The sequence below is a fragment of the Sander lucioperca genome, chromosome 5 (assembly GCF_008315115.2).
Source record: "Sander lucioperca isolate FBNREF2018 chromosome 5, SLUC_FBN_1.2, whole genome shotgun sequence".
NCBI lineage: Eukaryota > Metazoa > Chordata > Actinopteri > Perciformes > Percidae > Sander > Sander lucioperca.
Genome location: NC_050177.1, coordinates 33,230,681 through 33,245,814, shown reverse-complemented (window position 1 = coordinate 33,245,814; position 15,134 = coordinate 33,230,681). Strand labels below are relative to the sequence as shown.

General features: G+C 38.5%; 1 long non-coding RNA gene across 1 annotated transcript in view; it reads right to left on the bottom strand.

Moving 5' to 3' along the window:
• Positions 1-15,134, bottom strand: part of LOC116039747 — a 28,685-nt gene that overhangs the window by 3,681 nt on the left and 9,870 nt on the right. Inside the window, exon 2 of the long non-coding RNA XR_004102504.2 lies at positions 9,147-9,153. This is a non-coding gene — a long non-coding RNA (uncharacterized LOC116039747). The remainder of the gene's footprint in view (positions 1-9,146; positions 9,154-15,134) is intronic.

Below are 15,134 nucleotides of genomic sequence, written 5' to 3'. Positions count from 1 at the left end.
AATAACTCCTTTCCTACTCAGTAATTTCATGGTGATAGACAGCCAGTGTTCATGGTTCAGTTCTAGTGGCCAACAGTTACGTTTCGAGGGTGAGAAATGTTTTAGAAAGTGCCTAAGTGATCCCAGCAACACATTTCTTTTTTTGTATATTGTCTTGGCATGAAAGCATTCCACTACTCAGCACAATGATGTTAAGGCAGGTTTTTTGGAGACTTTCAGCTCCTCAGTGTTGCCTTCAAATGCTGCTGTGTACCATTGCTTTTGTTGTGCATCTGCATGTCAGTCTGAGAGAGGTACCAGGCTTCAAAATGTGTATTTGTTCATCAACAATGTCAGTGAGAAATAAATTAAGCATACAAAACCTTGCATCCTTCTGTGTTTGTTTCTATGTTTGGCACGTACACGCTGAAAAAAGCTGCATGGGGGTGCTATTTAAATGGATATTAATTAAAGGAGGTGGACTGTTTATCATCATATTCTGTCTTCCTTTTCTTTTTTATCTATTGGATTTTCTTCCCCCCTATCATTTCCTTTAGTTATAATTAGGCTACATTGTACTGTTGCTGAACTTGCTGAGATCTGGGAATGCTGTGAATCGGTAAAAATTAGTCAGATAGGACGGTCAGATGATCAAAGAAAGTTTCGCCAAACTTATTTAGAAGAGAAAACAAAGGCAAACTGTAAACTTATTACCCAAACTGTGAATATCCATGCCAGTTATGGACTGACATCCTGGTCACAGAGGGATTATTATAAAACAAACTCTCTATAAAACAAACAAATATGGTGTTTTTTGAAAATGAAACTATGTAAACCTATTCTGATATAACCTCTAAATACAATTATGAACCTGAAAATGAGCATAATATAAGCACTTTAAGGCCAGGAAGGATGCACTCATTTTAGCGATGAACATGATTTGATTTTGTATGTGTATCTTTGTTATTTAGTTATTTTGTTGTACCTTAATACATTTAGTACATCTGAAAATGTTTTGGCATAGGGAAATTTAGATAAAGATCCATGGGGGGAGGAGGTTTAGGAGGGGTAAGGGGAAAAAATCAAAAGAAAAAACAAAATGACGTGCAACATTATGATTTTGTATATCTTATTTTTCTTTTTGTTGCTGGTGTTTTTGTTTTGTTTATTTTGCTCATTTTTGTTTGTTAGTTTTGTCCTTTTTAGGCTATATGCTATGTATATAGTATATTTATATAGCATATGCTGTGTACAACAATTAGGTACAGTTCATTCTAAGGTATAGGTCTAATTTTCATTGTGTCTTTTAAAGTTAACTGGGCTGAGCCCTCTGTTGTGTTATGATTAGAATTATTGCAAAGAAAGGAGCTCATGCCTTCGAGAGGGGAATATGCTTCAGTAACTAATGATTAACTGTGCTGTATGTAATGTATTTTGTTCTCGGACTTGATTTGCAAATGAATGAATAAAACGTCAAAAAAAAAAAAAAAAAGAAAAGAAGAAAAAAAAGAAAACACTTGTGTTAATTTAACTATAATTCTGCAACTCCTCCAAACAGGCCAGGTTCACATGTAGTAAGTGCTACAAATCACAGACTTTGGACCAAGTACTCTCCGTATTCCTTCAGATCACTACACTGAAAAAAAAAAAAACTTGGATCAACTTAAAAAAATTGAAGTAATCAATCACACGAAATAGTTGACATTTAGTTTAACCTGAAAAGTTTAACTCCAAGCAACCACTTTTTAAAGGTTGGGTCAAGCTAAATATTTATACATCCTTAAATGAATTATTTTAGGTTGTCTCAAATAAAAAACTAACAGTTATCATTATTTCAAACGTATAGTAAATCAAATTTGAAAAAATTGATTTTAATACATTTTGATCAATGACTATTTAGAACACTTTCCTTTAGAACACATTTATATGTATTGTTTAATAAATTGATAACATTGAACATCTGTTTCAAATGTATGAAGAGAAACAGTCTGCTTCAGCTGAACACCCGAAACAAGACTATTGATGTCATCAGAGGATAAATCATGGAGCTGTGAATAGTAGCACAACTCCTAAGACATCATGCAGCACCCATGGTGAATTTACCGGGACATACATTTCATAATTCAGGTGTGAGCCTTACGGTAGAGATCCATATGTCCGACACGACTGAAGCGCGGTGTCGCAACATCATACATCCATGGTTGATGCGCCACGCCCCTGACCGGCAGCTGATTGGACGAACGCGTGTCGTGGGTTTGGCTTCTCGAGAATTTCAACAGATCTAATAAAAATGCTCTGATCAAATGAATAAATTCAGTTTAATGTCCCGCTGCCAATTGATATTGTATCCATATAATGAAAATGGATTCAACCACAAACATAAACTAGAACGTTTACTTTAAATGAAAAAACTAATAATTTTCAGCTATTTCAACGAGAAAATACACATTAAACGAACAACAGCAATGTCAGACTTTTTTCAGTGTACCGACCAGCAAAGAGAGCAGGTCTGGGATGCTGCCAACACAAAGTCACCTTCTTCACTCTTCACTTTGTCCTGTTCCAGACTCCCAGAGCTGTACAGCTATTGACTGACATGAAGTACATACTGTACTGTGGGATATGTGCACGTGTGTCTGTGTGCATGTATCTATTTGCATGTATTTAAATGAGCGCACTGTGTGTGTGTGTGTGTGTGTGTGTGTGTGTGTGTGTGTGCGCGTGCGCTTTCCATTGTTACCCCATTCATCAGAGGGAACGTTATATGACCTATCCTCATGGGGGTGGACACATTCACATTGTGTTATACAAAACAGTGTGTTTGCGTAGGTGTGTGTGAGAGAGAAAAAAAAGGGAGAAGGAACAGAGCTAGAGAGAAATAGTATTTATAGAGAAGTGTATTTGTATAACATACAAGAATATGGTACATGTGTGTTTTTGTATATACAGGTGTGTTCCACTGCATGTGTGTGAAGAAAAAGATGGGGAAAGGGAGTGTTCACACGTGCCAATATGTTCTGGAGGGGAGAGAAAGGACATAACTCGCTCTCTCTAAGGGAACATTGTCTCTCGCCCTCTATGCTTCACTGGTCACCTCTGCTTTATGTCTTTAAATAGCAGCTCACCAGAGGCAACGCTGTCATTACCATCACCTCACCTCATTATAAGAGTGATTTATTATCAGGTAAGGATATGGAAACCCCCGCGGGACATAAAATATGGTTGTGCTATTATTTTCATGAGATATTCAGATTTATTTCCCAGCCTGACTGCAGTTCAGCATCAAAGTTAAAACTGGAGCATATACAGTTTGCTCTATAAAGCTAACTGTATGAGAGTTACAGATAGTGGAGGGATGCACTTCCTTTCCCTAAGTCTTACGGCTTATTCAATTTAAACAATTCAAATTAAATCTAAAACTCAGGGAGATAATTATTCATTCAATTGTTGTTAGTTAGATATATCAACATAGTTCATGTAGTGTCTTTATTACACTTAAGTAATTAAATTAAAGTTGATACCGCCTTTTTTTACCAAGACCAGCAGTTAGAGCAAAATATGTTTCTTTTTAATCAGCATTAACTGATTTTCTGATCACATGGGGGCAGCAGAAACAAGCAGATGAATCAATAACAAAAATAATCAGGTGCCAACAATGTGTGACGCCACCCATTGGTTTGTGGAGATCTGCTATGAGTCGTCGAGTTTGCCGTTACGGGCGCAGCCATCCTGGTTGCGGATGTGACGATTTTAGACAAGAGGGAGGAGTGAGGGAGGAGCCACGTTACGTTACACACTTTAACTGGCAATCACATCATAGCCACGCCCTAAAACACCCTCTGCTTTATCGTCGATTTAAAAATCAACGAGACCATTATTAAAAAAATTATCATTCTGTACTGCAGAAGACTTCAAACTGGCGATTGAGACCATAAACTCATTATGAAAATGTTTACTGAGGTAATAAATCAAGTGAGAAGTGGGTCACTTTCTCATAGACTTCTACAGAAACCGACCTCCTTTTGCAACCGTACGTGTCGCCCCCTGCTGGAATTCAGATAGAATGCAGGTTTAAGGCACTTCCGCATTTGCAGCACTTCGCCGAACCGGATGCTTTGTCCATTAATATTTACAGTCAATGGTTGCAGCCCTAAACATAGGCTTGTCCGATTATTCTTTATAGAAGCTTAATGAAATTGCACAAGACAATTAGAAACAGACCCTCTGAATTTGTTTTAGTATACAGGTTATAGTTTAACCATCATTGCATTATTTAAAGAAATCTAAGGTATACCTTGTTCCTCTGCTCTCCTCTACGTTGGCTAGTTGCATGCCACTATGAAGGGTATTTGGCTGCACGCACAATGGCTTTCTTATCTCTCTGCTTTACCTTTACTTCCTCTTCTCTGTTAGACAAATAACTACAGAGTTAGTTTTAATGTAATTTTTTTTTTTTGCATTAAAATTGCACCCAACCAACAATAAAGAGAGAAGAAAAAAAATTGCATGTTAAAAGGTACACGTATAATAGCAACCTGTTTGGGTTTTCAATAAAAGATTTAAAAAATATAAGATACACCAAGATGACTACTAATTTAAGTACATTGCACTAAAATATCCTTAGACCATACATGAATCATTCATTCCTACAAAATGAACACAGTTTCAATCTTTTGCAAACTGTAACAACGGTGAGCTGTTTATGCCTCCTACAACTGTGACCAATGTGACCCAGAATCCATTTTTAAGATGCATGTTATAATCTCATTAGTAACTCATTCAGTTGTATTTCCATGCTGTCAGAGGAAGCAGGTCACCAGCCCCCGAACAGCCCAGACAAATGTATGACACGGTAAAAATAGACTCACATTGCTTTTGGATGCAGACCGTGTATCGTGAGCTGTGCAGGAGTCTAGAACAAAAGCCCTAATTTCGGATTGACAGGCATGTATGTTTTTAAATGTTATCACATGTTTGGAGAGGCGTTCAGGGTCCTAGTGGGCTGATCAAAGTCTTTTTAGCTGGAAGAGACCATGTGAAACATTGGTTCATGTAAATGCACCATAGTTAGAATCACACTTTGATTCATATAGACGGTTAATATACATGTCTAAATAGTGGTAAATTATGGTGAGTCAAACCTAGTTCGGAAAGTCATCAGCTTCCTAATATTTCTAATATTTGGAAGGTTATGGTCAATGTTAAATAACGCTCACAAAGGTACCCTTTACAGGGTTTCTGCATGTTTTACCATGTCAAATTTAAGACTTTTTAAGACCTTTAAAAATGAAATTTAAGACATATATCATGGGACAAAAGTACAACAAAATGCAGAGTCACAAAAGCACTTGCATAGTGAATAAATGTATTCAAATTGAATGAAAGCGACAACCGAGTAACAATGATCTGTACAAACACAGCAAATTATATTTGGACGAGCAAAAGAGAGAACTACAACACCACAGAATTAAAAGAAAAAACATTTCAATGAGCATTAGAGGGAGCGTTACATGAACATAGGAAAATGTAAGACCTGTTTAAAATGATTTAAGACCTAGAACACAATACTTTTGCGAATCTTTTTAAGGCCTAAAATTTTGATTTGGAAATTTTGGACTTTTTAAGACCCTGTGGAAATCTTACTTTATGACAACTTCCAAGCATAGTTTTGCTTTCCCCAAACATGCAACATGTTTGACAAGCTGAAATTAGGTGCAATAGGTTTGTGTTTTCATTTTTCACATGTCCAATAAACCCTTTTAATCCTAATACGCCATAAACTCCATAAACCACCAGTCTTAGCTGTGGCATAACTTCATCTGTACAAGGGTTATATACTGTATATGGTAAATAATGCAATGATTTAGGTATTTATTTCAGTCTGCTATGTTTTATATATATATATATATATATATATATATATAGAAATTAACGTAATCTAAAATGTTGTCCCATTTATTTATGATGTAAAAGAACAGGACAAAAATTTTAATAAATCTTGCAACAACCACATGGGGAACCAGTGCCTTAAGTATAACAAAGGCTTTGCTAAAACACACTCACTGATAAATTAAGATAAGAGATAGTTATGGGTAGATCAACGTTTTGTGTGGTTAAGGTTAGGGTAGTCTATATCCACGACGTTCCACTTTGGGGATTGTTCAGGTGCCGCCGGAAATTCCGCCGGATTTCACTCTTTTTGATGTCCAATACCTTCTGCTTTCTTTGTGTTGGCATTTTAAACTCAGGTGGATTTCTGAGGACTATGGTTAACTGCTCCTCAGATCTCTGCAGGGTAAATCCAGACAGCTAGCTAGACTATCTGTCCAATCTGAGTTTTCTGTTGCACGACTAAAACAACTTTTGAACGTACACGTTCCACCAAAACAAGTTCCTTCCTGAGGCTATTTTGCAGAGGCCTCGTGGCTCCGCCACCCAAGACAATTGTGATTGGTTTAAAGAAATGCCAATAAACCAGAGCACAATTTTCTCCCATCCAGGAATGCTGTGTGGACTAGCCAGACCCTCCTCCGCAGTGCTGTGGAGGAAGGTCTGGCAATGCAGGACTAAGGTTAGGGTAATAATGTGGGTGGGACTTCCTGCTCTGGCCATGCCTATAGTAGGATGGTAGCTGGTTTGTCCCATCTGAATCAGGTGAGGTGGAGCTGTCTGTACACATCAGACTCAATATATTCCACCATATTTATTCAAATAATCCACAACCTCATTATTCATATCCAGAACCACTGCTCATTTGAAATACAAATTCCTGGCAACTGAATCACACAGAGCCTTTAGGTTCTGGGATTTGGATTCATAATAAGTTAAAAGGGGTCAAAGAGAGAATTGCAAATGATTCTTCATAAATCATCTGAGACCTGGTTGTGCTCCTTAACTTTTATGGTCGAGGCATTTGCATGAATGTGGGAATCTACAGGCGAGTGCACTAAATAAATTTACATTTGTGTCTAAATTTAGCTGTGTGTTTATTTTGCATGTATTAAGTTTATTTAATATTCAGCTTGTAAAACAGCTGTTACAATAACCCTCTTAACGCATTAATTTTAACTGAACAACTCTCAGCTGTCAAACACAGTTGCTGTGGTTGTTGATGAGAGACTAGAGTAGCATAAATGAACCAAAACAGAGAGCAGGAAACAACCAACAAGTGCAAGACTCCTAAACCTTCCACTAACAAATGTAGATGAGCTGCTGGCTGCCTATTTCCTCAATTTGGGGAAGATTAAAGATGGTAAGGAATACAAACATAATTGTTTGGTTGCCAGACTTACCATTTACCTCAGTAAGTGCTATCTTTTCATTGTCTTGAGAAGAATAATGCTGTGCATGCTATGTTTGGGATCATTTGAAACTCAATATCTGAGCTCTACCAATACGGGGCGGCAGTAGCTCTGTCTGGAAGGACTTGGCCGATTGAAGTCCAGCACGGACCAGTCTGTACCTAGTGTGGACTGGTAGACGGAGAGGTGCCAGTTCGTCTCCTTGACGCTGCCCAGGTGCACTTGAGCAAAGTACCGACACTATAACTGATCAGAGTGCTTACAATGCGACAGCACAGTAGAACAACAATGACAGCAATACATGTCTATAGGGATGTAACGGTATGAAAATTTAACCTCACGTTTATAGTGACCAAATTAATCACAGTTTTTGGTATTATCGCGGTATTTTTAAAAGTGTGTTCACTATGTTCAGAAAGCACTGATACGCCTACGCAAACTGAAATAGTTTGAAAAAGTGTAACAGTGTTTATTATATTACAAAAATATAAGCAAAACCTTATCGAAAGTGCAACTTTTAACATCAAAAGAACAAGGGTTCAGCATGTAAACATATTATTTGTCAGGAACATTTCCAGTAGTGCAGGTTTAAATGATATAAATCCAAATATTCAAGTTAAGACATAAAGAACAATATGTAAACAAATCAAAGAAACACCACTAATTATATACTTGTTTTCTTCATCATCAAAATTAAAACGTAAAACTGTAGACACAACTTCAGGAGACTCGGATGAAGCTGGGAAGGATTAAACACAAGGTTCCCACACCGTGGTAATCCACCGTGATAATAATGATATTTTAAATGAAAACGGTAATTATTATTGTCAACATTTTTATCGTGGTTTACCGTTACACCGGTAATCGTTACATCCCCACATGTCTATAAGTCCTGTGTGTTCATATGTGTATATTTCAGGCCTACAATAACAACGGGAAAAAAAATTCCCCCAAAAGGGGATTAATAAAGTAGTTCTTCCTCTTCTATATTGCCAAAATATAGAATATATGTATTAATATATTTTAAGTTAAAGGATGCAAGTTACCAACCAATAAAGGACAACAGAAACAACAAACAGTCCTGTATCTGCAGAAAAGGCACAGTTATTTCTAAAGAGTGGACGCTTCAACAGAAAAATCCAAAGCCTCGATACATTTTCGCTGATTGCAGCTATAAACAGACCTGTGTCCCTGTCCGAGGTGCAACTGCCTCAGTGATTTACAGTTTTCCCTCCCAGTATTGAGCGGTGTGTCACCAAGCAGCTACAGTCATAAAGATTTCAAAGGAGCTGGTGTCGTGTCCTCTATGCACGTGTGTTTCTTCAATCGTTGTGAGGGCAAGAACCTTTTTAGTGAGGGAATACTCACACTGAGCTGAGCAGTGACTAACCATGACTATTCATGCCATGCTGGCATGACTGATAAGAGTGTGCAAAGAATATCCAAATAAAAAAAAAGTGCCCTCAAGACAAAATGAAGGATGTATCAGGACCATGGGCAAAAGGTCCATCTGTTTGGAATACTGTCCATTACCCAGTGTGCGTGTGCGTGTGCGTGTGCGTGTGCGTGTGCGTGTGCGTACGTGCATGTGTGTCTAGTATGTGTATAATATAGTATGCATGTACGTATGTGTGCATTTCTTTGTGTGGAAACATACTGTTTGCCCCTATGCAGGCTTATGGGTCTGTGCTGGTTATTGTGTGTGACACGTTATTTAAAAAAAACAAACAGATAAGAAGTAAAGGGAAATAAAACAATAGCTGTTTCTGCTTTAGCTTCATGAAGTCATAATGTTCTAAAGTCTGACTCACGTCTGGCGTTGAACCTCAGTCATCGTCTCCTCCACCGCCTCACTGCCTCTTTAACAATAAACCTGAGAGAGAGAGAGAGAGAGAGAGAGAGAGAGAGGGGAGTCAATATATGCACTTGTGTACAGTCTGTCCCAGGAATATAAAGTGTACACTGTAATACACAAAACAGTGTTTTTTGTTTTTTTTTACTTTGAATGAGAAAATATTTTCTCCTTATTTCAAAGGTCCCATGGCATGAAAATGTCACTTTATGAGGTTTTTTAACGTTAATATGCTGGAATCTTGCTCCTTATGAGGTCATAAGGAGGAAGGTTACCTCCCCTTTCTCTGCTTTGACCGCCCAGAGAATTTGGCTCACCCATGAGAGAGAGACATTGTGGCTTTCAAACGAGCAAAGTGGCAGTTGGTCAAGGCCACACCCCCACCCTCCACCTTGCCCCCCCCCCCCCTCTCTCCTCCTCAATAGCTACAGACACAGAAATGGCACATACTAAGGAAAGCTCATTGTGGGACTGGCTCTAGTGGCTGTAATTCTGCACCAAGGCTGAATTTCGGGAAAGAGACTTCAGATACAGTATTAGGAGACCACTAAGGCCTATATAAAAGAGACTTCAGATACAGTATTAGGGGACCACTAAGGCCTATATAAAAGAGACTTCAGATACAGTATTAGGGGACCACTAAGGCCTATATAAAAGAGACTTCAGATACAGTATTAGGAGACCACTAAGGCCTATATAAAAGAGACTTCAGATACAGTATTAGGGGACCACTAAGGCCTATATAAAAGAGACTTCAGATACAGTATTAGGGGACCACTAAGGTCTATATAAAGAGACTTCAGATACAGTATTAGGGGACCACTAAGGTCTATATAAAAGAGACTTCAGATACAGTATTAGGGGACCACTAAGGCCTATATAAAAGAGACTTCAGATACAGTATTAGGGGACCACTAAGGCCTATATAAAAGAGACTTCAGATACAGTATTAGGGGACCACTAAGGTCTATATAAAAGCATCCAAAGAGCACCATGTCATGGGACCTTTAAGCTAAAGTCACTTTAAATGGAACTGAAGTGAGAGAAACAAAGATGATGAGGGTTTTTTTTCCCCCTCTGAACCTGTAGTTGAAACTGTGGGCTGTGGTTGAATTGTTGACTGAAAAATGTTTGAGATGTCCTGATATGTGCATTTTACAGACACATGCTAGCCAAAAAGAAAAATACTCATTTCAAGTATTTAGATTATTACATAGCCATCTAAATCAAAACCATTCTGGAGTGATTAAATGACTTAAATATAAATATAAATAATAAAGAGACGATTCAAACTAAAACCTCTTAATAGTAATGACTGATGACCAAATGTTCAGAACCATATTTAACAAAGATTCTTTCAGAGAGCAGGCTGCTTAATATTGGAGAGAAGACCCTCGGAGTTTCTCATTGTGCCTCAAGTTTCTGGTGAAAGAGAAGGGGGGGGGAGAACTATCCCTATGTGAATAGAAAGAAAAGAATGAATGAATGAATGAATGAATTCATTGTTTCTTAATGTTTGGGATTTGCTTTCTCGTGACATTGTTGTGTCATTATCTCCTGACCCTGTGACCTGGAAAACATATTTAACACCACATGATATACCACCACCGTCTCTCTGTGTAAATGAGAGTGGGAATAATTGACTCATAAAAAATAATGTTAAAGCGACATCTCACGACAGGCCGTGGTATGTTGTGATTATAACACAGCTGGGGGCGTTGTTAGGCCTGATGTGAAACAGAGGTAACATTAGCCAACACTAGCACGGGCTATTTTGTTTTTTGTTTAACGCTAAAGAAAGACACACAATAACACAAACTAACCAACCAATCAAGGCAGCGGTAGACAAGCAACTCCCGTTTTTTTTGCTAGGTAAAATTATTATTTTTGTCCAATGGTCCAATGGCTTAAGATAGCATAGATAACGGCTTCAGTTCCCTGTTGGAAAGGGCTGTCTAATGGCAAGGTAAAGCGGTGAAATATTCTAAATATAGCGCACACTTATCCTTTTTTTTTTTTAAACCAGCTCTGTGTCATGGCAGTATGTGTGCAGAACAGCTATCAGTTCGTTCAGTTCTCACTTTTTCTTCTCAGAGGCACAGTGATACTTATTGTGCAAATATGGTTATTATGTCACAGCTACGAACCAATCAGATGGCTTGATTTAAAGCTAGCCATTTTATAAATGTCAAGAAACCAACATTGTTAGTGTTGTAAAAGTGTACTTATAAACATATATTGGGTGTGGCACATTTATTAGCTATAAGGGAACATTGCAAACATAATACATATATAGCTAGGCCTATGCATTTCACTGACCTATTCTTTCAAATGTTGGGAAACACCATTAACCAGCACAGGTTTGAATGAGATTTCATTGTTGAAATGCACTGAGCCACCAGCTGGACGGAAACAACGTTACTCTATAATGTTTATTTCTCACAAGTACCTCCTTCAAATGGTTATTTAAACCACTTAAACCAGTTGAAACATTAGCTAATAGACATAGCCTAGAACAACCAAAAAATAACCGCACTCAGAACAACCAAAAACAACCAAACGGAAACGTTGTGTGGAGGTACAGTGCAACCACAGGAGAATATTTCAGTTGGTTGGTTCCCTTAACGTTTAGGGAACGTTATAACCAGGGTTCAAAATTAACTTTTTTGTCCGCCAGCCAAATTGGCTAGTGAAGGTTCAAATTTCACCAGCCACTCAATAAGATTACCATTGTTTTTTTTTGGCTGGTGAGTGAAGCAAACATACCAGCCATTTGTGTATTTTACCAGCATTTGGCTGGTAGATGGTGCTAATTTTGAACCCTGGTTATAACCATGAGGGAACGTTCCCTAAACGTTAGTTTTTGGTCTGGTTCGAACTAACCTTTAGGGAACCAGAAACTAACGTTCCCCAACGTTCCCTAAACGTTCTGTGTTAGTGGGGTATATATAGCTTATATTTTATTTTAAACCTTTATTTATTCACAGCAAGCAGGAATTTGGGTAATGTAGCTAACCTATGACTCTAAAGACACGCAGATACCATAGGCAGATTTGCACGTTCATCCAGCTAGCTTGTCTACCTGGCTTTTGGCGTTTTCCTCTAGTCGGTCTTCAAGTCCTACAGCGGCGGATATATCTACATTTCCGGCCACGTTTTTCCACAAAACTCGAAGGTTGTCATTCAGTCCAGCTGGGCCAAACTTGTGATTGATATACATTATTGATACTGGCCTATAGGTAAAGCAGGTACAACATGATTTATTAAATCATTCCAACAATTATTATTTTATATGATGCACCAAAAAGGTATGTAAAAAGGCTTTAGGCCGCCCTACACGTTATTGTAGGCCCAGTTTAATACGCGACTTCATTTTATACAATAGGCTATACGTAGTAGGGGGTCCCTGCTCCGTCTCGGTATCAGTTAAAGGGTCCTTGGATTAAAAAATGTTGAAGACCCTTGCTTTACATCATTAGGTAAATAATAAATTCAATGATAGTATACTTTCTTTCTTTTTTAAGAAACCAAACTAAATGAGTTGTAAGGTAAACTGTGCCAATTGCGATAGGCCTGTGTCTATCTGTCGTTTTGCATTTTTCTGGCTGTCAGGTGTTTTTTGCGGGGGGTTCACAAGCTTGCTACTTAATGATTAATTGTAAGTTTGACGTCGATTAACTTAAAGATTCTGAATTAACTAAAACTTGAGTTTTATTTTTGTAGTTTTTGGCCCATTTGTCTATTTTTCATGATAGTGTGTTTCCAAGACTCTGCAATTAAGTATTATTATTGAAAGAAATGATCGACATGGAGGCACTGGATGTTTATTTTTTAAACCACGCTATTCTTATTCGCTATAACTGAGACTGCTTATCTGCCTTTTGTGCGAATGCTGCAATTTGCTTTATTATTATTTAACAACAACAACGCATTTGGTTTTGTTTATGTAATGTAAACCAACCCAATTTAGTAACTACGTAAGAATGTAGACAGCTCAAAGATCAGTCATTTTTCAAAAAGGGTTGTATAAGCATCCCTCTTCTCTCGGCGGGTCAGACCATTAGCAGTCGTGACCCAGTAGCTTCAGTCATCTTGGGTTTACTTACTGGAAACTGTGTCTGACGCCCTCGCTAACCCCTTCAAATGTTTCCCAACAGTCCGCTGAGCTGATGGTCTGTTCCCGCGTGTGAATCCTATTCTGATTGGTTGGCCTAAACAGGAAATAAGAAAAGCCCTGAAGCGTAAAGACAGTCCACTTCCTTTTCAAAGATAGTGTAGTCCCCATGGTGGTAGACAGGAGTCCAGTGTGAGTCCAGCTGTGTCAGCACTGCAGGGTTTGTGAATTTGGGAGGAGTGAGACTGAGATTAGAGACAGGGAACGGAACGAGCACCGAGGACTAGGTCTAAGTTCTAGCGACGCGTAGAGGAATTGAAACTGGGATTGAGAATGGGGCTGGAACTGGAAGCAGGTACAGGGGAGGTGGACTGGGGTTGATATTGGGATTTAATTTGATGTTCGATTTGACCTGGGACAGTGCTCGAATTACATGGGAGCCAGAGGGAGCCGAGCTCCCATAGAGTGAGGACTGGCTCCCATGAAAGCAACAAAGTCAAAGATCTGAGGGGGTCTCTCATATCTGAAGGTGTCTGCCATATGTGGCATTGTAATTTAATCTTAAACAGCGCTCATTATAAAATCCCTGTGCGGTCTCATACCATTAAAGACGTTAAATTAAAATATAAAATATAGGCTACTACGGGACGTAGACCTGAGCCTACCCTACGCTCATGAACGCAGCATGACTGCACTTCACCACCACACCACTAGGCTATGTGAGCAAACCGCATACGATCGATTGGACAGCACTCGCAAGTCCGAAGAAGTCACCTTGCTTTTGAGGTAAATACCACCAATACATCTTAAATATAAATAAATCTGTAGCTATCCTCTGCCATTCAGAGCTCCGGAAAAGTTCCCAGATATTTTGAAACACCTGTCAGCAATACAATGCAATCTCTGATGGTGGATTCAGTGAATAGGCTACCCGACAACATCTCAGTGCAAATTCCAAAATTGTTCGTCTATTTATTTCCACGGTTCAACACACGAGACGACTGAACACCCAGGTGTTGTTATCACTACGTGTACATTATAAGACTAGAACATAGTTTGGCTGTGCAATGGCTTTATTCATTTCTGCCAGTTATTTCCCTGTGTAGAAGTTAAAGACTAGGCTACATGCATTATTGTGTTTGACACTGAGGATATCTGAGACGGTGGTCTGGTTCAAATGAGTATGACTATTACAATCAATAATATGTTGAAATTAATTAAAATGAATCCATTTCTGTAAAAAAAATCTCTCTGTCTGTTGTGTGCGTGTGTCACAGTTATAGCATAGGCCTACCGTGCACATATACTGAGCAAAAGTGCCACTCGCGCCCAGGCTATTTAATTGTATAGCCTTGTTAGGCTATGTGCGGGGTGTGCCAACTTTTTTTTATGAGATAGAGAGACCGCCTTAAAGACAAAAAGATAATTCGAGCACTGACCTGGGATAAGACCGGGGCTCGGCCTGTAGAGTGGGAATAGATTTCTTTTACATTAGATTACATCTATTTAGATGATGCTTTTAACAAAACCAATTTACAATAAATGCATTCAACTATGTGGGTACAACACCAAAAATCAATTCAATTCAATTCAATTTTATTTATAGTATCAAATCATAACAAGAGTTATCTCAAGACACTTTACAGATACAGTAGGTCTAGACCACACTCTATAATTTACAAAGACCCCACAATTCCAGTAATTCCCCCAAGAGCAAGCATTTAGTGTGACAGTGGCGAGGAAAAACTCCCTTTTAGGGAGAAACCTTGGGTGGTGAGGAAAACTTCCTTTTAGGGAGAAACCTGGGACAGACACAGGCTCTTGGTAGGCGGTGTCTGACGGTGCCAGTTGGGGGTGTGATGAACAGTGGCAATAATAGTCAAATCAT